The sequence below is a fragment of the Passer domesticus genome, chromosome 1 (genome assembly GCF_036417665.1).
Source record: "Passer domesticus isolate bPasDom1 chromosome 1, bPasDom1.hap1, whole genome shotgun sequence".
Classification (NCBI taxonomy): domain Eukaryota; kingdom Metazoa; phylum Chordata; class Aves; order Passeriformes; family Passeridae; genus Passer; species Passer domesticus.
The window spans coordinates 97,580,419-97,602,387 of NC_087474.1; the positions used below are offsets into that span (position 1 = coordinate 97,580,419).

Here is a 21,969-nt window from a genome sequence, read left to right on the forward strand (position 1 = left end):
GCAAAAACCAAAGTCAATAAAATTGGGGTCAATTGAAACAGTTTAAAGACACTCTTTGCTAATAGAAGACTTAGACAAATATATCACTAAAGCCTTCTCTGAATCAGACTGACAGATGTTAGCACTGATACACTGTACTGTACACACTATATCCTGACATAGTTTATTAATTTTGTAATCTAATTTTGTAGTTTTTCTCCTCAAATGGGTTAAACAGCACAAAAAAATTTAGAAAGCACTTATATTTTCATTAAACAATACTTCATATATTTCTAAACTTTTGCATTTTAACATAAAAGCAGAGTACACTATGGAAACATACATACCAAAGAGATAGTTGTATGCAAAACCAAAACCAGTGACAACCCCCAATTTTATGCATTACTTGTCCTGCATACCTTCTGCTTAAAAATGGGAATATAAGAAAATGTAAATGGAGGCAAATTAAGAAATTTTGGGGCTTTACTTATTTCTGGTGTTGGCATGGAAGAATGTTTCTTGGTTCTAATGTACCTATGCATCTGTTGAAGAGATGGCTATAACCCACCAGTCATGGCAAGCAACGACAGGCCCTTCACCCGCTGCTGCAAGGAAGGGTCATCACAGAGACTTCCACATCCAGTTTTTTGCAGTTACAGCTGGGAAGAAGAGCAAGCGGCCACTCCTTCTCCAGGCATTTCTCCATTTGCTTCTGCACCTCTTGATCTCAAAAAACTATAATGTGTCTGTGGTGTGATTACAGGCAGATAAGGAATAACAAGTAAGGCAGTTGATAACCCGGAGGTCATTAATTTTCTCTTCCAGTGAAATCCAGATAAAATCATTGGTTAATTTTCAGACTCTTATAGGAATGTACTACTTACAGCTCATTTATCCCTGGTCATTCTAAAAAATATTACTCTATAATGAATATATCTGTCCACTGCAATGTGAAATGAAATCAGCTTATTCTTATATGATAAAATGTGTCCTGACATTATGACTTGACAGCCATTGAAGAAGGGTCAGACAAAATTATTTTTTGAGAGAGTCTCAGCTGTATAACACTTGGCATGCTTTGTGTTGTATGACTGTCCATGATTGATAGTCTGAGCTGTAGTGCTGGTACTTGTTTGTGTATTCACACGCATGAGGGAAGCACAGGCCTGGAGTACTCCTGTCTTTCCTGAACCATGGATACTGTCAAGTGCATTTATGGCTTTGTGTACCTAGAACCAGCCATTTCTGTCACCCTCAGATTTGAGTTCCTCTGCTAATAAAATTCCCAAATAATTATTACTGCATTATCACAGAAACCCTGACTCCAGCCCTGCATCACACAGTGTCTTCATTGAATGCAATCTGTAATTTATAGGTTAGATTTTTATGAGGAAAAAGCCAGCTCTATTTGCATGCCCAGAGAGAAATTATTTCAAAATAACAAACAAAGTAGTATTTTCATAATGGCACCCGGTGGCACTAAGGGTAACACTTCCCAGGCTGAACACAGCACATGTAGCACTTCCAGCTACGTGCAATTAGTGGCAAAATCCAACAGGTGGCACAAAAGTATTTGAATTTTATATTGATTTAAATCATATGCCGTTAAATTACCAAATATAGTACAGAGGCATTTTTGGCTAAAAAAAAAAAAAAATGGCAGAGGGGAGGTGGGGGAAGGAAAAAAGGGAGACGCGTTATCCGAAGAGGCGATGCCCGCCTGAGCCGGGCACCGGGCGAGGCCAGCGGCTCGCTGCCTCTCGGGCCGCCCCAGGCAGCCGGGACCCGGAGCCCCGGGGAGGGGACACGGAGCTTCCCTCGCCCCGTCACCTCAGCGGCCGCGGTTCGGCCGCAGGGAAGAGGCGGCAACCGGGGCCGGGGGACGCCCGTCCACCCCCTCATCCCCGCGGCCCGGCCCCGGCCCCGGCCCCGGCCCCGGCCCCGGCTGGCGGGAGGGAGGGAAGCGGGGCGGGCGCCCTCCGCTGGCCGCCGGGAGCGGGGCCGGGAGCGGGGCCGGGAGCGGGGCCGGGAGCGGGGCCGGGAGCGGGGCCGGGAGCGGGGCCGGCAGCGGGGCCGGCAGCGGGGCCGGCAGCGGGGCCGGCAGCGGGGCCGGGAGCGGCTCCCGCCGGCACCGCGTGGGTGCGCTCCGCCCTGGGTGAGTGAAGAGGGGATGGAGGGAGGGAGTGAGGGAGGCTCGCACTAACCCTGGAGAGTCCCCCAGTCCCGGTGGGCTCCCCCAGTAAATAAATCCACGGGTAAAGATCTTGGGCCTTCAGCACTGCCCGCTAGGCAGCACGGATGGTGGCTTTAAACCCCTGAGAAGGCAATTGAGGTGTTTTTAAAATGGGTTTGTCCTGGAGGTTTGTGTGGAAAGGGAGGAGAAATGAGGGTTCTCAGACTCCTGTGGAAAAGGAGCATTACAAAAGTATGAGTTGCAAGCACAGCTCAGTCTTTCAGCTTGGAGTGTAGTAAACACATCTAAAGGGGCTTAAATAAGAGAGAGGATGACTTCTTGCCTAGGGAAATAGTGATAGGCCAAGGAGGAAGGGTTTTAAGCTAAATGAGGAGAGATTTAGATTGGATGTTGTAATGAATTTTTTTACAGTGAAGATGCTGAGATGCTGGAACAAGTTGCCCAGAGAACCGATGGATTCCCTGTCCCTGGAAGTGTTGAAGGCTAGATTGGATGAGACTTTGAGCAACCTGGTCTAGTGAAAGGTGACCCTGCCCATGGCAGTCAGGTTGGAATTAGATGATTAATGCCTCTTCCAACTCAAACCATTCTACAAATCTGTATTTTCATATGATGAACATGAATTGTGGAAATACTAAAATATTAGTGTAGGCCTTATGAATAGGTTCACAACTGTGTCACATGAATTCTGGGATTGCCGTCTTTATTTGTAACTAAATTATTGTAGTGAGTCAGGTGGAGCTTTACTGACATTTTTGTTTCCAGATGTGAATGTAGGAGACATATAAATGGCTTAAATTCTTATGCAGTGGTACACCTAAACCTGAGACTTACATGCAAGTCAAAGGCATTTTCAAGAAGTTTCAAGATGCCTGGTTTGCTAAATTGACTGTGAGGAAAAGAAGGAGACATGAAAGAAAAATTGGGCGATTGCCATAAGTCTAAATGGGAGGGCTAGTTTTGCATAAACATTTGCAGCAAAGGTCTGTAATAGACTTGAGCCTGGGATAAAAGATATTAATTCATGCCATTTTACTTTACACGTTTGTTCCTAATTAAACTAATTGTGAGCCCATCATCTGTGACTTGTAATAGAGCCAACCTACAGACAAATGAATGTCAGAAATGTCAGCTTCTTACTGAGCAGATCCTGTGCAGGTGCTTGAAACAGGATCCAGTTTCCAAGGTGAAAACTGATGGTCTCTTTTCTGTGGGACCAAGCTGGAGCAATCATGGTAGCAAATGGCTAATGTATTGCCACTAATCAGAAGAGAGCTTCAATTTGAGCTCAGAGAACAGTCAATTCATACCATTATGCAAATGAAGGAGCAAAAAACCCCAAACCCAGTTATTTGGCCTTTTTGTGCAAAAAAACGAAAAGAGAAAACAATGACCTGGACACAAAAAACATATCTGTAAATTTGGGTAGAGCTGACATTCACAAGTGTCAGATATGAAAAGTTATTCAGTTGTTGGAAGAATGGAAGGATATAAAAAAAAGCGGCAAATAAAATTGTAAGGGTAAACGTAAAATTTTAGGTCTGGTCTAGACAGCTGGAGAATAATAACATAGGTCTGGCTATAAAGTGTACAGGCATGGTGACTCTGGGCAAGGAAACCTGGTAGTAGATATGGTAAAAATGAAACTGAAGGAGTTAACATGTAGGAAAAAAAACAAAACTGCAAAAGATCAGGGCTCTGAGAGCTCCAATAGGCTTTAACTGCTCTAAGCAGCCTCCATGGGGCCTCTGTCCACAGCTGTGTCCAGACCCAGAAGCCTCACTTCAGCTCCAGCTTGGGACTGCTTGTGTGACCCTAACTCCTGGAGAGACCTCAGACCTGTGTTGTAGGTAGTTTGTCTCCCAAATGGATGCCTTTAGATATTGTTTATTGCCTGTCTTCTGTCTTTGTTGTCTGGGTTGATTTCAGACCTGTGTTCTAACCTCATTTCCACTTCTTTCTCTTGTACAGGCTGGAGAGCCTGGACGGTGTCTGGACCTGGTTCATCATTCTGTCATCTCTGGGACTACCAGGGGGCCCTGTTCCCTGTGTGATCTGTGTTCTGGGTTCAGATGTGGGACACTGCTGTGGTCACTGCAAGGTGCTGCCTGTACTGGGTCATCCCCACCTTGTGGTTTGCACTACCTCAGGGAGCAGTTGGCCCTTGCTGCTTCCTGACACGATGTAAATAATTGGATTCTAATTCATTGGAATCGGTTGGGTGGTAGTTGATAACATGCATTTAACCAAGACTGAACTAACTGAGCCTAGCTGTTTTACCTGTAAAATTTGATAAGAAAACTGGAAAGCGAAAATATAAGGGCTGAAAACATAATTAGTTTGGACTCCTGTATGATAAATAACTTCTTAATAAGTGTCAGGGAAAACATCCTGAAGTTTCATCCATGTGAGTACCTCATGCAGGTGTGGGCTAGGTGAGGCAAATTGCAGGAGAGCAGTATGCTTTCAAAGTTTTTTCTTTCACTGAATGTTTCCTGGCTTCAGGGATAGAAACCATAATGGCAGCTAGACATAATGAGTGGGAGCTCAGTGAAGTGGAGGGATTTGTTTAGTCTTGTCTTGAACCTTAATGGGATGAAATTAGCAGAATTCCTTGAAATAGAAACTCCCTGACAGTTTTGCTAAATAACCCTCAAAATTAGCAAATACTTAACAAAGAGGAGGGTTGCTGCATAGAATGAAGCCGTGGATGTGTTAGATAAGGAAAAAAAGCCCAAAAGGGAACAAGAAACTCTTATTCTACAACATTGCTAAAATTTCCTAAAGGGACCAAAAAAGCCAGCATAGATGTAATGAAAGGGGTTAGCTTGAGCTGTTTTCTGATGAATTCTGAACCACGCAGTAGTTCTCTGACCAAGTAACACCATCAGAGAAGAGAGTTGACAGAATTTATTGAAAATCTATCAAGAAATGTGGAGCTTCACTGTCCCTGACTCTTAATTGTAGTTTGTTTCTTCAGCACGAGCTGAAACAAGTAGGGTAATAAAGAATACAGTGTCTGTATTCATACTTGTCTCTGTACTTATGGCATAGTATGATGACTGTGTTGTGTAGAAGATACTTTTGGAACTGAAACGAATAATCTGTGATAAGTGTATGGCCAAAAATCTGAAATTAAGCCCACATAAACTGGAACTGCTTCAAAAAGTTGTGTTCCTTTGGTCTGTGGTCAAGGAAGAGGGAATTCCTACTAGTGATGACAACATATACTATATAGGGATTACTAGTACTATAAGCACTCCCAGATGTGTGCAGTTTTACAGATTTTAAAAATAGCTGCTTTTGTGCAAGGAGAAAGAAATCCATTTGAATGTGACTTGACACTGACATGGTTAAAACCATCTGTGTTGGCCTCCTTGGGTTTCAAAACGGATTCTTGCATTCATGAGCTTGGATGGTCTTGAAACAAACAAAAAGGCTAACAAGATCAATGAGTCAAACAGAAAATCTGAGCTCTATAAAAATAGAAGTAAATGCGCCACTGAGTATTGGGTAAGTCTAAGGAGTATAAGGAATCTTTGTGACTGATGTGACTGAGTCACTGTCTGCATTTGGCTCCTTGGAATCAGCAATCCTCAGACCCCTGGCCAGCTGGAAAATCTGCAGAGTAATGATGTCATGGCATCTGACATGGATGTCAGACAGAGATGTGGCACTGCTGAAGTGTGGGCTGCAGTAGAAGGTGGGGAAAAGTTAATCACTGGGTTTTTCTTGAAGTTGGATAGAAGGTGCTGGTCTGCAGTAAGTGTACTCATATCTTCTTTGAAAGTCTGTATGGTTGCAGGTTCTGTAGGCACAAATGAGATTTGATCACTCTAAGTAACTGATGAGTTTGGCTGCGGCTGCACAGAACCCAACACAAGTTATAAAATTCAAGTGAAGCTATCTGTGAACCTGAATTAAGGTGTAAGGGCCCAAGTGGAGCCAAGATATGTAATACTAGGGTACCTGAGAAGGCTGTCTGAAAACTAGTAGGTTTGACAATGAGTGGTGGTTAAGTATTACAATTTGCATAAAAGATAAAAAAAAGTGTAAAGTCTGAAAAAACAGATACCAGAACACATATGTTTAAAAGTAAAAAGGAAGATGCAAATTGCATGGAGATTTCTTGATAAAATAAAAAAGCTTGCATCTTACTAGAGTTTAAATAATTGTTTTAAGAACTAGGAATTATTAATGATTGATTAGTATGCTTATTGGTGCAACTGAAAGGGGGTTTCCAAGGCTATGTCATGATTCAATATCACCAGACTTCTGTCTGCCTCTTACATAGGGATACCAGTATCTCATATGAATTGTGATTGATTAATGATCTGAAATGTGATCTGAAATGTGTTATGTATTTTTTATCACACTGTTTATTCCTTGGACCTAGTGTGTGTGAATCACTCCAGAGGTGTTGAAATTTGTTCCAAGGACCAGTTATAGTTCTTAAAAAATACAGTGCATAATCCTCTCAATGCTTCTTTAAGCAGACACTGTATAATCAGTTGATATTCTCGTAGCCCAAGTAGTCTGTCTACAGGATCATTAATTTAAAACCAATAATTAAATATAAAACCAAAATGTCTATTTTCAAAAATGGCACACTGAGTTCTTTCAAAGTTGAAAGTGCCACTGGAACCATTTTCTAATGGCTGTTTAATGGTTGTGTGATTCCAGTTGGTTTAGAAAGGTTTAAGAAGATCATCAGGCCAATATCTAGGAGAGTAAGAAATAGAGGTGGATTTTAGGGAAGTAGATCAGTAAACTCAAATGTGTGGAAGATACATTTTTTTAGGAAACTGGTCTGAGAGATAAGAGAGCCAAAGGGAGGCAGATATTCCTTGAATACATGAGTAGTAAGGACATACATAATTTTCCATTCTGCATGAAAAATAAGAAATATATTAAGATAGCAGCTTTTAAAAATTGTTCTTTACGTCAGGTGAGAGAAGGACAGAAAGGAAAATAAAAGATCAGGTTATTCTGAGAAGCATAGCAAAACTAGGAAAATAATGGCACAAAAAAGAAACAAATTGGATGGGTAACAGGAAATCATCATCTGTGTGCTCTAGCATTAACAGAAAAATCAAGGAAATTGTCATCTGTGAAGAGACAAATTTGGTTATTTTGAAGAAATCACACCTAGGAGGCAGATGTCATTAATGTGTTTTAATTAATCAATCTTCACTAAAATGACCATCTGCAAGAGGTAGCTATTTCAGTGCAGCCCAGTGAGAAAGAAGGGAGAATCTCAGCCTTGAGTGAGGCATGTGCACTTTGGAGACAGTTAGGATTGATAGATTCTCCTGAAGTAGCTGAGCCTGGAGTACCTCCTCCCAGTGTGACTGCAGAATTATCTGTTGTAACCAACTGCCTCTGCAGCCAGACCTGGGATAGGGTGGTTGCTCATGGCCTTGTAGTGTTTGAGCTCTGTGTTGGCAACTGAAGTGAAAATTGTATTGGTATTTGAAGTTATTTTGTCTTCTGCTGTTCTGTCACTGGGGAGTGAAATAGGTTCCTGTCCTACAAAGTTATTCCAGTTTCCCACCTGTAATTAGATTCTGCACAGGTTTGGTCTTCTGCATCTAGAGATGTGCAGCTGCCACACTAAAAGGCTTTAGAGAGGTTTTGCTTATAGTAGTTGCTAGTTTAAAGACAGTTACTGAATTATAGATTTTGTTTGGGCTGTTTAATTTGCATTCTTCACAGCTGGGCAAAATATCAATGTCTAAAAACTCATTCCTGTACTAGATTTAGAGCAAGTAATAGAACAGTTCTAATTCTAGCCTGAAACTGGTGGTCTGTTTAGTTAAAAACACATCAAATGTAGTAGTCATTAAAGTGGTATTTTTTTCTAGGCAATGTTGCACTCTGTTGTTACAACCCACCCCTAAAGGCAGGTGTAACTGAGGTTCTTGTTAATAGATCCCTTGGTGTGGATTAGAGTGAAATGACACTGAATGACCAGTGTTTATATTTCTATATACCTGTATCTATATCTGCATGTAGGGTTTACTTTAAAAAACTTTGCTTGCAATGGAAAGGAGGTATGTAGCCAATTTGGTTATTATCTACAGTAATATAAGAATAAAAGTACAAAGATATCACTTAAGAAGATACATGAGGAAAAGAAGAAGAAAGGATAAGATTATGGAAAGATATCACCACTGGTGGATCCAGCAATGAGACTTGATTGTTGCAATTTAGATGTGTGTTGGTCAAAATGATGGTCACAGTCTTGATTCATTGGGGGTGGGGGAAACCTCCCACCACATAAAGTTCAGTGGATTAAAATAGATTCCATTCAGGTGGAGTTTAGGGGTGAGTTTAACACTCTGCTGCAACACTGTGGATCATGCACAGTCCTCAGCTGGAAGGCCCCAGAAACGAGTGTGGGGGCACTTTTGGGACCTTTGGTGGTTTGTGACACATTGAAAGACATGACAGCTGCCTCTGACATCAGGGTAGTTGAGCCAGTCCTGCCCCATCAGAAGGGATGAACACCTTCATGTGTGAATGGAGGGGAGAGTTTACTCATCTGAGTCAGCTGTGTAAGGGAGGACATTGGCAAGATAAAAAGCGCTATCCCACCTAGCAGGACTTGCTTCTTATCAGCCTTCTCCCTTATCTGGCTCAAAACCCAACTTGTTGCTAAACAAAGGTTGGTTTGTCATGATCATCCTCTGGCGGTGGGTGTGCAGCCCCTCTGTCTGATGCAGATCAGAGGTTTTTCCAACACACAATCTCTCCTTCTCTTCTTAGGTTTTGGGGGTGCAACCCTGGTCTCAGCAAAGCATCCTGCTGCTTTTGTAAATGGCTGATTGTTTGAATCATTAACATTTCAGTCTCTCACATCTATGGAAAGTAAACTAGATCAAAGTTTTATTTTTATATTTAAAATCAATATCTCAAAACTACTTTTCATAACAGAATACTGTTTTTAAAATGAGGTTTAAAGACTTTGGATAAGATTTTTATGCTTTGCTAAATTAAGAGTTGTTTGGGTAGCATATTGGAGAAATATAAGTGTGTGTGTGTGTGTGTGTGTGTGATATCTGTGAGGAAATGCTGGACAGATATATAGCCTCTATATGTATTTTGTATTTTCACACATATTCATGCAACAAAGATACATTTCTGGAATGAAGTTTATTGATAGGGAGAACATAATTTCATAAATACACATGTAGGGCAAATACAGAAGTACTGTAGAAATACAACAGTTACATACTGCTGCAGCAGGGTTGTTTTGTACTGCATGTTTCTCTATGTGTGTGCACATGCAGCTTTGTATGTCTCAGTGTGGATGGCAGTGGATTCAGCAGCTGGAGCTTCTTCTGTTTTTCAACATCTGTGGGTGCACATAGAAGTCAGAGGGTCTCACAGAGATGATTCTGTCAACTACAGAACGGTGGGGAATAGGCTACGTGTGGGTCCAGCACATCCTGCCACAGTCTGCAGTTACTGAATATCTCCTTTTGCTTTGAGAGAAGGGCTGAAACTGCTTTTTTGTCTTTGGCACTACAAAACGACTTTGTGTGTGATAAGAATCTTTTTTTTTTTTGATTGCATGAACTAAAGATTAAATAGCTATTAATATAGTAATTACTGAGACAGGAATCTTATGGTGTGGTTGTGAAAAGTGTCACGGAGTACCTTAGAGTGAGAAGTGTCTATAATCACTCTTAGATGACTGAAGTACATGCTGCTAATATTAGATGTGGTTTTGTCTCTTAGACCCAGGCCTTTTCTTGCATACAGCTTTGTCCCATCCCTTCTGCTGGCAAAATCTTCAGGTAGCAATACTGTGAGCTGAATCTGTAGCAACCTGAGGGAAACCTGTAGCAACCTGAGAGGAAAAAAGATGAGGTCAGACCCTGATCTGATTCACACTGCAGCTGTATTAACACCTGGGTAAGGCAGATTGTATGTAAGCATGGCTGAGGACTAGGAAGGTGTGCAGGACTTCCCACTTGGCAGCAGGCCACCTTTGGTTTCTGGATCTGAGGCTGAAGTGACTGTTGTAAGCGAGGTCAGAAAATTTTTTGTTATTCTAACTGATAACACAGATATAAAAGTGGCTCTGAAAACTGACTGCAGAAATGGTGGTTCTCTTTTTTAGGATAAAATATAGCTGCAATAAATATTTATCACTGGGTTATGTGCCTATTTTGTCTGTTTTGTCTTCTTGGCAGAATCAAGATCTAAAATAAAAAAAAAAAAATCTAAGAAATTTGTAACATATCCATCAGGTTTAAAATCAAATGTGACATTCTTTCACTGCTGTTTATTCCATGTGTTGAAATTTAAAGCTCCCTGTGGACTATGTTGTAAGAGAAATACTGGTTAATGAAGCATTTCATAAATATTTGGTGTATATATTTAGCAGATTCTGTAAGAATATCAGAGTTCTAGTACAGGGTAAAAATGAGGAGCTGTGGAGTACTAGGACTAGCAGAGATCAGTATAAAATTAAAGAGCTCAGTTCCAGAGAATGAAGATAGAAGCATATTTTACCCTCAGTGGTTGTTCCATGCTATGCTTTTCTTAATGATGTGTCATTGTTTGCTTAATTAAAAATCCCTGTTGATTCCATTGATAATGTAGCCAAAAGAAATAGTGCAATACCAGTTCTTTTGGCCTCTGTCACTGTACTGCATATTGTAAAAAAAGATTAAGATATGTTAAGAAATTGAAGTGTTTCTTAAATTCTGCTAAAATATACATTATGTGCATACATTTTTATGTATATGCATACACACATTTTTCTAGAAAATAGTAAGTGTAATTTTACAAGTCATAAGTGTCGGCAACTTCTGTTCATACCATTTTGGACATGATTAAAGTGAGAGGAACCAAAGCATAAGTTTAGTGGGATCATTTTCCAGGAAAAATCAGGAAAAATGATGGTATTTCACAACATGATATTGATGGTATCTGCAGAGCATTTATTCAGGCATTTGTTGCCTGTAGCTTAAATGACTTCACTGTGTAATAGGTGTACTTTACAAAAGAAGTAGTATTATACTGTTTTAGTGTAATAAAAATGCTACTTGTGCAATAAGGCATGAACTCTGATCTCATTACACAGGTTGTGTATGCAAGTAGTTGAAATTGTGTTTACAGGCTAGTTTGTGCCCCTAATTAAGACCTTCGTTATAAACCAGAATTCTTCGTCAAGATGACCACTTCCTGAGTCTTTAACACGTATTTCCAGGCTTGCAAGGGAGTGGCAGGTTTGGTTGGAGTTCTGCAGGAAAATAGAAACTGAAGTAGCTTAATTTTTCTTAGAAATACTCAAAATTGCATAAAGTGATGTACAGGTATGCTGAAGAGGTACTTAGAGATCCATATAATCTGAAATTAGGACCCTGCTGTGGCTCAGCCTGTTCACTGACTGCACTGCAGAGTATGCCAGTGTCAGTATTACAACATGGATATACAGGTGCCATTTGGAAAAAAAAAAGAAGTATGAAGATTAACTTAAATGTGGCTAATTTGTGAGACATCATACCAGGATGTACCTGGAGGGTTGAAACACAGATGTTGAAAGCTTAGAAACTTCCTAAGAACAGGAAATTAAATAAAATGATGAGATTTTTCCTGTCTCCCTTTTCATTCCATTTCTTCACCATGGAAGCTTCTGCACTCACTTCTGCTGCTTAAGCCTCTGAGTAATTGTACCTTGAGTGCATGGTCAGGTGCCACCAGTGGTGATGCTTATCAGCAGTGTTGGACCATTAGTAGAATGAGGTCTTTAGAAGGTGTGGCTTCCTGAAATTCTTGAACATTTCCTTAGTTTGTCCTGTCAATAGGTTTGGACATATTCTTGTTGATAGCTTCAGACCTTTTTCTTATTTATGTATTTTGTTTGTTGGCAGAGATGTGCTACTTTTAAAGATCTGACTGAAGATCACTGCAAAGTGACAGTGTAGGTTGTAGTCAATTTTTCAGCAGCATAGCTTAGGTTTGAAGGATGCCTGGGTCAAAGCATAGTGAAAGGTAATACTGAGGCTGCTGAATTGTCAAGATCCCCAGGATTTTTGCACCTGTATTTCCATGAGGTGATGGAAAGCCACAGTTAGTTTGGGCTGGCACATCCAATTCCTTGTGGAATTTATGGAGTGGCAAAAAAGTTGCCAGAACTGTCTTGCAAAGGCAAGGATCTGAGAAACACTGTTGCCATAAAATTAGAGTTCAACCTCTTGAATCTTTTTCAAACCTTTTTTTAGGTGTTGTGATCAATATCATCCTCGGATGAGGGAAAAAAGGGAGAGGTTGCAGCCTCCTTTTTATCGTATTTGTTGGTATTACTGGGAAGAAGTTTTACTCTTTTCCAATTGAGAGTGCATAGTGCTTTGAATTTTTGGTACTTTTACATCATTTGTGATAATTTCCATTCTGTATTCCTCTTGCTATCCATGCCAATCTTCATAGTTTGTCATCAAAGTCTGTTTGAAAACAGCTGCAAAACACTAATTCACCTCCTGGCCTAATTTATATATATATATTGTTTTCAAACTCACCAAATCATGTTATGCCATTTTTGTACTTTTATTTTTTTAAATTTTTTTTGTTTTGTTATTAATTTTTGGCTCTACTTTGCTGTACTGTGCCAGGAAAAAAGCTGGCAAGTTCTATTCAATTTCCATGTTATTGTTGAGGTTAAATGACCCTCATAATCATTGCAGCATTTTTCAGCTCTTCAGTAGTAGTTGATAGCCTATTTGTAACATTTCTTCATATAATCAGATTGGGACTCTGCTCTAGCTGTCTGGAACACAGTTCCCTAAGTATCCTACTGCCTTTGAAGATGCTTCAGCATCTAAATTCCTTAGTTCATTCGGGTTCCCTTAAGAGGCCCCTTGGTTTACTGAAGTTTTTGATAATTGCATTATGAAACTATTATTTTTGCCCTTTCATTTAATTTATACTAACTCAGCTTTCAATGTTAAAGTGTTTAAGTCTTCATTACATGGCAAAATAAAATTTAAACAGTGTAAGTTCTTGTTAGTACTGGATGTTTGTTATGCTCGTTTGTTTGTTGTAACATCCCGTAGTGAGTCACCTACACTGCAGTCATTAACTGATACTGCAGTTAGTTGTAGTCTTTGTCAGGAAGTTTGTCTCCTGTCACAACAGCAAATAATATTTCACTTTCCAGTGATGTTCCACTGGTCATTATCCAAGATTATATCTGACTGTGGATGTCATAAAAAGTGTTTCCTTCATAATGCCTTATAGCTTAGTGAGTGCCCCACAGCTGTCATCTTTAGTACTCTCTTTCCTGAATGGTATCTGTCCTTCTATATCTATGCTCCAGTTCTGAATTCTGTGTTGTCAAGCTTATGTTTTTTCCTTAAACTTTTTTTTTTTTTACATCCTATAAATGTAATTCCAGATCTTCTATTGTGTTGAGAAAGCTTTACACATCAGAGTTGTTTCTTACTCCATTATTATATAGAGCAGACTCAGGCATGTAATCTTCTTTTACCTGACTGCTGTTCACAGTCAATTATTTTTCTTTTCCATGGGTTCTCCTGTTACCACAGGATTACTTAATCCGTATCTGGATTCTCATTTACCCTATATTTTTTGCTTCCTCTAGTGTTTGGAGATCTATAATTTCTTAGTTTGAAGCTGTTCTTAACAGCTGTGTCAGCTTTGATCCTAGGTTGCTATTCCCTGGAACGTTCAAGTCAAATTTATCTCTTGAAAAGTTACTTCCTTCAATAAATGCACCTCAACAGTCAAACACTACAGATGTTCTTATACCACTCATCATTTAACTATTGGTTAGTCTAATCTCTTACTAGACATTTTACTCCTCTTGTGACTTGATGCCCCTGAAGTTCACACAAATATCTATTTGTTTGAAACTATTCCCTGAAAGAGTTAGTCCTCTTTATTTTTTTTTTCCCAGTGGGAATTGGGCAGTACTGGTTTTGAGGGCTTGTAACTGTTTCTCAGGTTCCTTGTGATGCTTCCCAGTTGCAGGTCCACCTGCCAGTAACAGACATGATGCCATTTTGGTTTTTTGATCCCTTTCCGTGGGCAGACTGTCACAAGTAGCAAGGAGGCTGTGGTTGTACAGACCTGCTCTTGTGATTTTAAGCCCAGCTGAAGATTAAACCAGGACTACTTGCCTCTCCATGTGTTGCTGTAAATCTCCAGCCTTTACTTATGAGCGTCACTTTTAATTCCATCTGGAACTCTGAATGTCTCTTTTTTAACTTTGTTCCTATGTACTGACTTGATTCTCCTTGAGTTGCCAAAACCTGATATTCTTGTTGTCTTATTTCAGAGCAGGCATATTTTGTTCCTTCATGCTACCCTTATTTTTTTACTTTTTTTTTTTTCTCTGGGGCATCAAACCTCCTTTTCTGTTCTGTTTCGTAGTCACAAGTTACTATAGTACTTCAACTTCTCCTTGTCTTTTCCTTCTGTTGGTAGTTATCCTCAGCAAGCAATGTTTTTCACTTCTTGTTCTGGTTTACAACTGAAGGTTTCATAGAGATATTCCTCTCTTCCCTTTTGTTCCTAAACACATGTTGTCTCTAACATCATCAACTGAATTCTGAGCCCTTATGAGCTCATTGTGTGTGTATTTTCCAGGTATCCCACTGAATGATAATAAAGATCCCACTCTTTCATTACTTAGTATCCTTATCCTACTACGCTTCAGGGATAATCATCATCCTTTAATAAAGTCTAATCACCTTTACCTAACCACTCCGTTATTCCTTCTTGGAGTTGTGACTAGAAGATATGGTCACTCTGCACTAATTTTACACTCTTTTTTTAATATTGAACTAGGTTATTTTGAATTGACAAATTACTTGCTGTTTTCAAGGATGATGTAATCATCATCCTCTATGTTACTACTTGTGCCTTGAAACTTTTCTCTTGGTAAAGATACTACACACACACACACACACACACACACACACACACACACACACACACAAGAGTGTATGTTTTTGTACTATTAAATGAGGCAGGGACAAGTGGTGCCTCTCTTGCTCTACAAGACTTTTTGTTTAATGCATAGAAGACTATGTGGTCATTTCTTTCACTACCCATAACATAGTGACAACTCAGACCAAATGCATATTACTGGTGTGTGTTGTGAAGGAAATTTTTTGATTACAAAAAATTCCCTTCACAACAGCATGCTGTGGGTAAAGAGCATGAATTTAAAAAAAAAAAAAGTTTTCAGGGAAGAATTGAAAGCATAAACATAAGTAATAAATCATTGTTCTGTATGGGTTCCAAAAGTAAGTGTTGTGGAGACCTGTAAGTATAAGAAGTGATTAATATATGAAAGAGGAGACAATATTGCTGAAAAATTAAAATTTTTGGTTTTTTAATGTACATTTAGGAAGAATTGGTTGAGATCATTTTTTTTCAAATGATAAGACTTTTTGATAGGGAAAAGTGTTACAGGATCTTTCTCAAATTTGTTTATTGATGGATCTTTCTGAAATCTAGTTATTTGGATGGATGAAATCTCTGGCCAAACAGGTGGAAAAGGAAAGACATGTCTACTGACAGAGATGACATTCACTTAGGAGCTCTAAAGAAACTTGGAGGTGAAACAGCTAAAACATTACTACATGTAAGTAAATTCACTGTTAGGTAAGTTAGAGCAAACTTTTTTGAAGAACATAGAAAAGATATATTGGCATAAGTCTTCATCTTCTGTCAAAAAAAAAAACAAACAAACAAACAAAACAAAACAAGAAAATCAGGTCTGACAGTTTTTTCTGGATTTGGTAAATGTATTTCCCAAAGCAGTTTATCATGATTTCTTGCAAAAATCTTCTAAGAACTAAGAGACCATGAGATAACCATGGGAAGGTTTTCATATGGACTAATAGTGGATTATAAACCATCATTTGTCACAGTGGATGGAATTTGCCAACAAAGTCAACTATTCTGTGCTGCAGTATGTTCTTTAGCATATTCCTAAATGATCAGAAGAAGAAAGAATACTGAGGCAACAGTTTGCTAGTGATACCATCTATTCTTGATAAAGAGCTGCAAAGCAATCCAAGAATGCTATGATAAAACAGCTGATTAAATTCAATGTAGATTAATAGATAATTATGCCCTTGGGAGTGGGGGAGGAGGCTCGGCAAGGAAAGAATGGTCCTAATTTGACGTATTCTTGTATGGGTTGTGAGCTGACTATTACAACCCTAAATCTCATTCTGAGTGGTAATAGATATCCTTATGGAAACAGGAGAGCAGCGCTGAATGGGAGTCAAAAATCAGATAGAATATTATGAATTATTGTGAAAGGAACAGAGAACAAATCTGAACCTCATTATGCCACTTTGCAAATTCATCATGTACAATCATTGTGAATATAGTATGGAATGCTAGTTTCTCAAATTAAAAAGAATATTACTGAATGAGAAAAAGCAGTTGAAAAGAAAAGGAGATGGGGATGATGTAAGAATGAAGTATCTGAGTTTCATTTTTGAACTGAAAATAGAAGAAAATAAATATGAACTTGTTTGCCTGTGATGTGACTGAAGAGCCATTTTCTCTTTTTCTCTCTTTTTTCTCTATTTTTTCTCTCTTTCTTTTCTCTTCTCTCTTTCTTCTCTCTTTCTTCTGTCTTCTCCCTTTCCCTTTCCATTTCCCTTCCCCTTCTCTGTTCCCACCCCCATACCCCTTCCCCTTCTCCCTTCTCCCTTCTCCTTCTTCCTTCTCCCTCTTTTCCTTCCTTGTTTTGTGATGAATTAATATGCAATATATGAAATCAGAATAGCAAAAAGGACTCTACTGTGTAGCTCAGGACTAACACTTGACAAAAGTGACTTTTTCCTATGAAGGAAGCAGGTTTGGGCATAGATATGTGGAGTGCAGATCTGATCCTGCCATTCATGATGAAGGATCCAAAATACTGCAGGGATGAAAGAATATTGGTGTGTGGAAGACAAAAAAAGTGCACACAGTTTGAGAAGAGACAAGAATTGTGGTGGAATTGTGTCACTTTGCAAGAGCTTACAAGACCTCAAAACACGTCAGTATGCTAACAGCACTGCTAGATTAAAATAATTCCTGATAAAGAACATGTATAATATTATAATAGTAATCTGATATCAAATGGGATTTTTTTATCTTTTTTTTTTTAATTTTTAGATGGATTGAGCCTTGTCACATATGCCACAATGAGGCCAAGAACAAGCATTGAAACAGAAGACAGATGTAGCAAAGGAAGATGGATACACTTTGGGGCATAGGCTTGAAAACAATATTCTAAGGGAATGTGGTAAAAACAACCCTATGTGAAGAAAAGCCATTTGAATATGTGAAAACTGTGTGAAAATATGTAAAGGGCTCAGCTTGAAAAGATGTCAGTTTAAGTAAAATAATGGCAAACCCTTTTCAACAGGAGGGGGTAACAGCTGGAAGAATAAGAACATTTGAAGAAATATTTGAGGAAAGAGAAAGGAAGTTTTAACATGCTCAAAAAGTTAAATTCCCTCAATTCTGTCATGATATGTATCCTGCAGCAGAGTGTGATAACCGTCTTGTTCTGCAGAGTCTAGGGAAAATAATCCATAGTGTGAGTGCAGTTGCTGTTCTCTGTAAGGGTGGAAAAAACCCTCACATGAAAAAATGTTTTTAAAATTCATATATCCTCAATAACTGTTTAAGTAAAGAAAACTATTTTCAGTGCTGCAGTTAGAGCAATCTGGTAGGCAATGCTTGAGCCCAGTGCTTTTTGTTGTTTGTTTGTGGTTTATTTTGTTGTTTAAATTTTTCTTGATGCAGTGATAGATGTCTGGTAAGCGTCTTGGGAGAAAGAGGTGCTGTACAAACATCTGTAGGTTTTCAGCAATCTGTTTGGAAAACATTGTTTCTTCAGAGTGCTACATTAGTTATCATTGGCATCCAATGCATTTCACAACCCGGAATGAGAAAAAATTAGTCCTGGAGTGAGCACTAAGGCTTGTATACTGAACTTTGATTTAGAACAAAACTTTAGAGACTTCTTGCTACAGGAAGGAGGCTTTCACTAGAGACAGAGCCCTAAGCTGAAGTGAATGAAGGAAACTTACACACTGCCACGTCTAACATCGCTTCTTGGAAGGGTCAATCTTGCTTTAAAAAGACTTCAGATAAACAGTGCTATTATTATGCTATTAGGACTTGGACCGTAAGAATATATGTATAAACAATGCCCTAGAAATGTATTAACACTGCAGGCAAAAAATGAAGCAGGAAAATTACATCTGGGTAGTGTAGGGGGAAAAATAGCCAATACAGTGAAATGAACAGAGTTGCTAGCCTTGGCTGCCCATCTGTTCTTTCACTCCTCTGAGAAAGCCCTCCCTGAACATGCTGTCACTAAAAAGGTCACCAAAAAACCAAGTCCATTTGGACTAGCCCTTGTTTAATTTAATAATAGCTCCTATTGGGAGATTAGGCTGTTAAATCCAGCAAAGTGTGCATACAGCTATTCCACCACAGGATTGTGGAGAGAGTAAAGCCCCTCCTAGAGCTGAAGAGGAATGCAGGGTCCAGTCAACAGTGTGTTTCAGCCACAAAGCTTGGTTTGCTGTCTGCTTTTTTGTTTAGCTCAGAAAACTGAAAATATGCATGTCTGCAGAGTTAGATTGTTGTATTTGAACTGCAGGTGTATCTTGGCAGAGCAAAATGAAAACTTCAGCATTTTGTTGTTCAGGAGAGACCCATAATTCATAAAAAACAACACTGTGCTATGATGTTACAGAACTGAGTGATTCAGCTAGTATTGGAGAAACAGATGCAGTTTTAAACACTATGTTGGAAAACAATTTCTTATATATCAGCATGTACTGCAAAGAAGTAGATGTTTTCTTCTCTGCATTCAGCAGGAGATGAGTTAGTAGTCACTCAACCAGCCATTTTGCTCAAGAAAAATTTTAGAAAGTAGACATAGTGGGTGGGGTGTCATTGGGGTAGGAGGGGACCTATGGGTTAGAAGCAATTCTCTGCAACTATTTTAGGGTGTTATTTTCTCAAATGGAGATGGAACAGTGACTTACAACTGTGATAGTATCACAGGAAGTCTGAGAGAGTTAGGTAGTGAGTTATTTAATGTTTTATTGGGGAGAGAAAATAAAAGTAAAATTCCTCAAACTGCCTTTGCAAGAGGTTTTTGAAAATGGTTGTTGGGCAGTGTAGAAATTCATGTAAGCTACAGCAAATTCATTAGATCTCATACATTAAATAAAATGTGCTTTTGCCAGGCTTCTTGGCTCTGAACACTACAGAAAGATACAAAATGCTTTTCTCTCATTGTCTCAGTAGATATTTTAGATTAAAATAGCTTAAACAGGAAAAGCATCAGAACATCCCAGCAAATTACTAAGAGTTTTGTGTTTCAGGCGTTCTGCAAAGAGCAGTTACTGAGTTCAGATCTCCTCAGGAGGAGAGCTGTTAAGTAGCTTAGTACATGCAATGAGTCGGCTGCTTTAAATCCAGGGCAATACCTGTGGTAAAAATAAAATGTTGCTTGCCAGGGAAAATGAAATATTTTGGTTTGTTCCAAAATGGAAGTAGCTTTGCTTTCCCATATTGTTGAGGACAAAACAAACATGTTCTTATCTGCTACTGTCTAGATGAGTTTCTTGTTTTTCTTGGTCAGGTTTAATGTTCATTCTCCAAGAAGAAATCCATTGTTCTCTCAGCCCTGCTCTTTCTCTCTTAGTGATTATCTGCTCCCCAGTCATTTGCAGAATGAAGAGCTGAACTTTAATATGTGCTCTGAGGCCCTACACACCAGAGGGGAAGTGACTGTGACCGCCTGCATGCTGCTGAACTCAGTGCAGTGTAAAACAGTGTCCACTTCTATATATATGCTTTCTTGTAGGGGATACAGGGTAGAGGGTAAAAGGAATAACATGGTACTTTCACTGAAATGTAATTAAACCAGCTAAATTGGAATAAGGAACATATAAATTAAAATATTTTTATTCATGAGAATTTTAATACTGGTTAATAGATTAATGCTATGTCTTTTTTAAAACTGAAGACTTCTGGTTAGAAAAATATCAGGAGTCTATAAATATTCTGCAGATTAGTAGAGGTATAAAACCTACATTAGCAAATTCTTTGTGAGCAATCAGGGAGCACAGAATAAACACAGGAAATGTTTTATACTACAATAGATAGCCAGTCAGTGTTTGGCTTTTATTGAAGGATATGCCTTAAAATGAGGCTACTGATTACCTGTATTTTTTCCCCCCAGATTTTACTCATGTCCCACAGGTGTCCTCATAATGAACTTAAGTTTTGACAAGGATAAATTCCATTTCAATTAAATGTGACTGTTTTGGTACTTCCACAAAGTAATTGATCTTTTCTTAGAAAGGACCATTAGATCACTTAGTTCCAGATGGCAAGGTAGCAAACTCCTAGGTCATTACATGCATAGAGCTTAACAACTCATAATCTATCCTACTTTTTCAGAAGTGTAGGTAACCTAAATTTCTAACCTATAAGAGGTAATTCAATATTCTATCTCATTGTTAAAAAAATTGATAACTTAATTCTATTTAAGTTTGTTTAGTGTTAGTGATCCTTACGGATTCTGCTTTTTACTCTTCTCCACAAAACAGCCTTTTAAACTGCTTGTTTCAATGAAAATAGTCATTCACTCAAAATCGCAACTTAATCTTCTTTTGGCAAACTAAGCCAATGCAGTTATTGAAATTAACGTGAGGCTTTGTTCAGTCTAAATCACTTCTGTGCTTCCTCTATCTATAATTACATATTATTTTTGAGAGTAGTACAGTATCTTCAATGTAGATCAAGGACACAAAGAGGTAAATTGTATCTTGATATTCTCACTTGCTGCTATTCTGTTTACACACACAAAGTAGCCTTTTTTTGGGTGGCAGAACTGGGCTGGAAACTGTTCAGCAGTTTGACAATTATTTAGGAGACATAAGGGATGAAGTTACTATTTTACTGGATAGAGTCCTTCAGTAAAATTCAAGCAGGTATTCCTTGCTTCTGTATCTATTTGACTGTATTAAGGTATGCGCTGTAAGAAGGGGCTTAAACTTGCTGAATTAATTTCCAGATCCCTCTGCACAGTTGCCCTGTCTGCCTTACTTAATATTCTGCAGACTATGGTGGATTTACAAATCTGATAATGAGTAATTTTTTACTTAATTCCAGAACATTTACAAAGTATTGAAAGGCATCAAGGTTTATAACATACAAAATCATTACCACTTGATGATTGTTAGTGACTATTTACATCACTGAATAATTACTATTTAAGTTCCATAAGTTGTTCAGATCTTTATTGAATAATGAGATTTTGTGTGGCAGAACAAAGTGCTAGAGTTTTTTTTCCCATTGAAAAAAAAAATGTTTCAGAGACTGCTTTTCCACTGCTGACATCTGTCTTATGTGGTCAGTGAAACACATTTTCAAACCAAATGTTTGAAGTTCCTACCTTTTATTTTTGAGGTACTTGTGATACATGATTTGCAACCCTTTCTGTAATTACAGTATCACTGAATTTGGAAGGGCCTCAGGAGATGGCCTATTCCACTGGTCATGCACAAAGCATAGGCAGCTAAAGCAAGTTGCTCAGGACTGTGCCCAGTTAAATTTCTAATATTTCCAAGGATGGAAACTCCATAACACCTCTAGGCAGCCTGTTCCAGTGTTTGAATAATGAATTTTTTGTCTGATGTTAAAATGAAATTTCTTCTATTACAGTTTGTATGCCTTGCCTCTTGCCATACCACTGAATATGACTGAGTCTGACTCCA

The 21,969-nt window shown here is 38.7% G+C and overlaps 1 long non-coding RNA gene across 3 annotated transcripts; it reads left to right on the top strand.

Moving 5' to 3' along the window:
* The first annotated feature begins 2,160 nt into the window (after nt 1-2,160).
* LOC135306513 (uncharacterized) lies at nt 2,161-20,170 on the top strand. 3 transcript variants are annotated; one of them, XR_010367320.1, is made up of 6 exons: nt 2,161-2,720; nt 4,145-8,840; nt 8,942-9,043; nt 15,671-15,797; nt 17,023-17,213; nt 17,333-20,170. It is a non-coding gene; the product is annotated as an uncharacterized LOC135306513 (long non-coding RNA). The 3 variants fall into 3 exon arrangements; XR_010367308.1 differs by lacking the exon at nt 8,942-9,043; XR_010367310.1 differs by lacking the exons at nt 8,942-9,043; nt 17,023-17,213.
* Nucleotides 20,171-21,969: the final 1,799 nt, after the last annotated feature.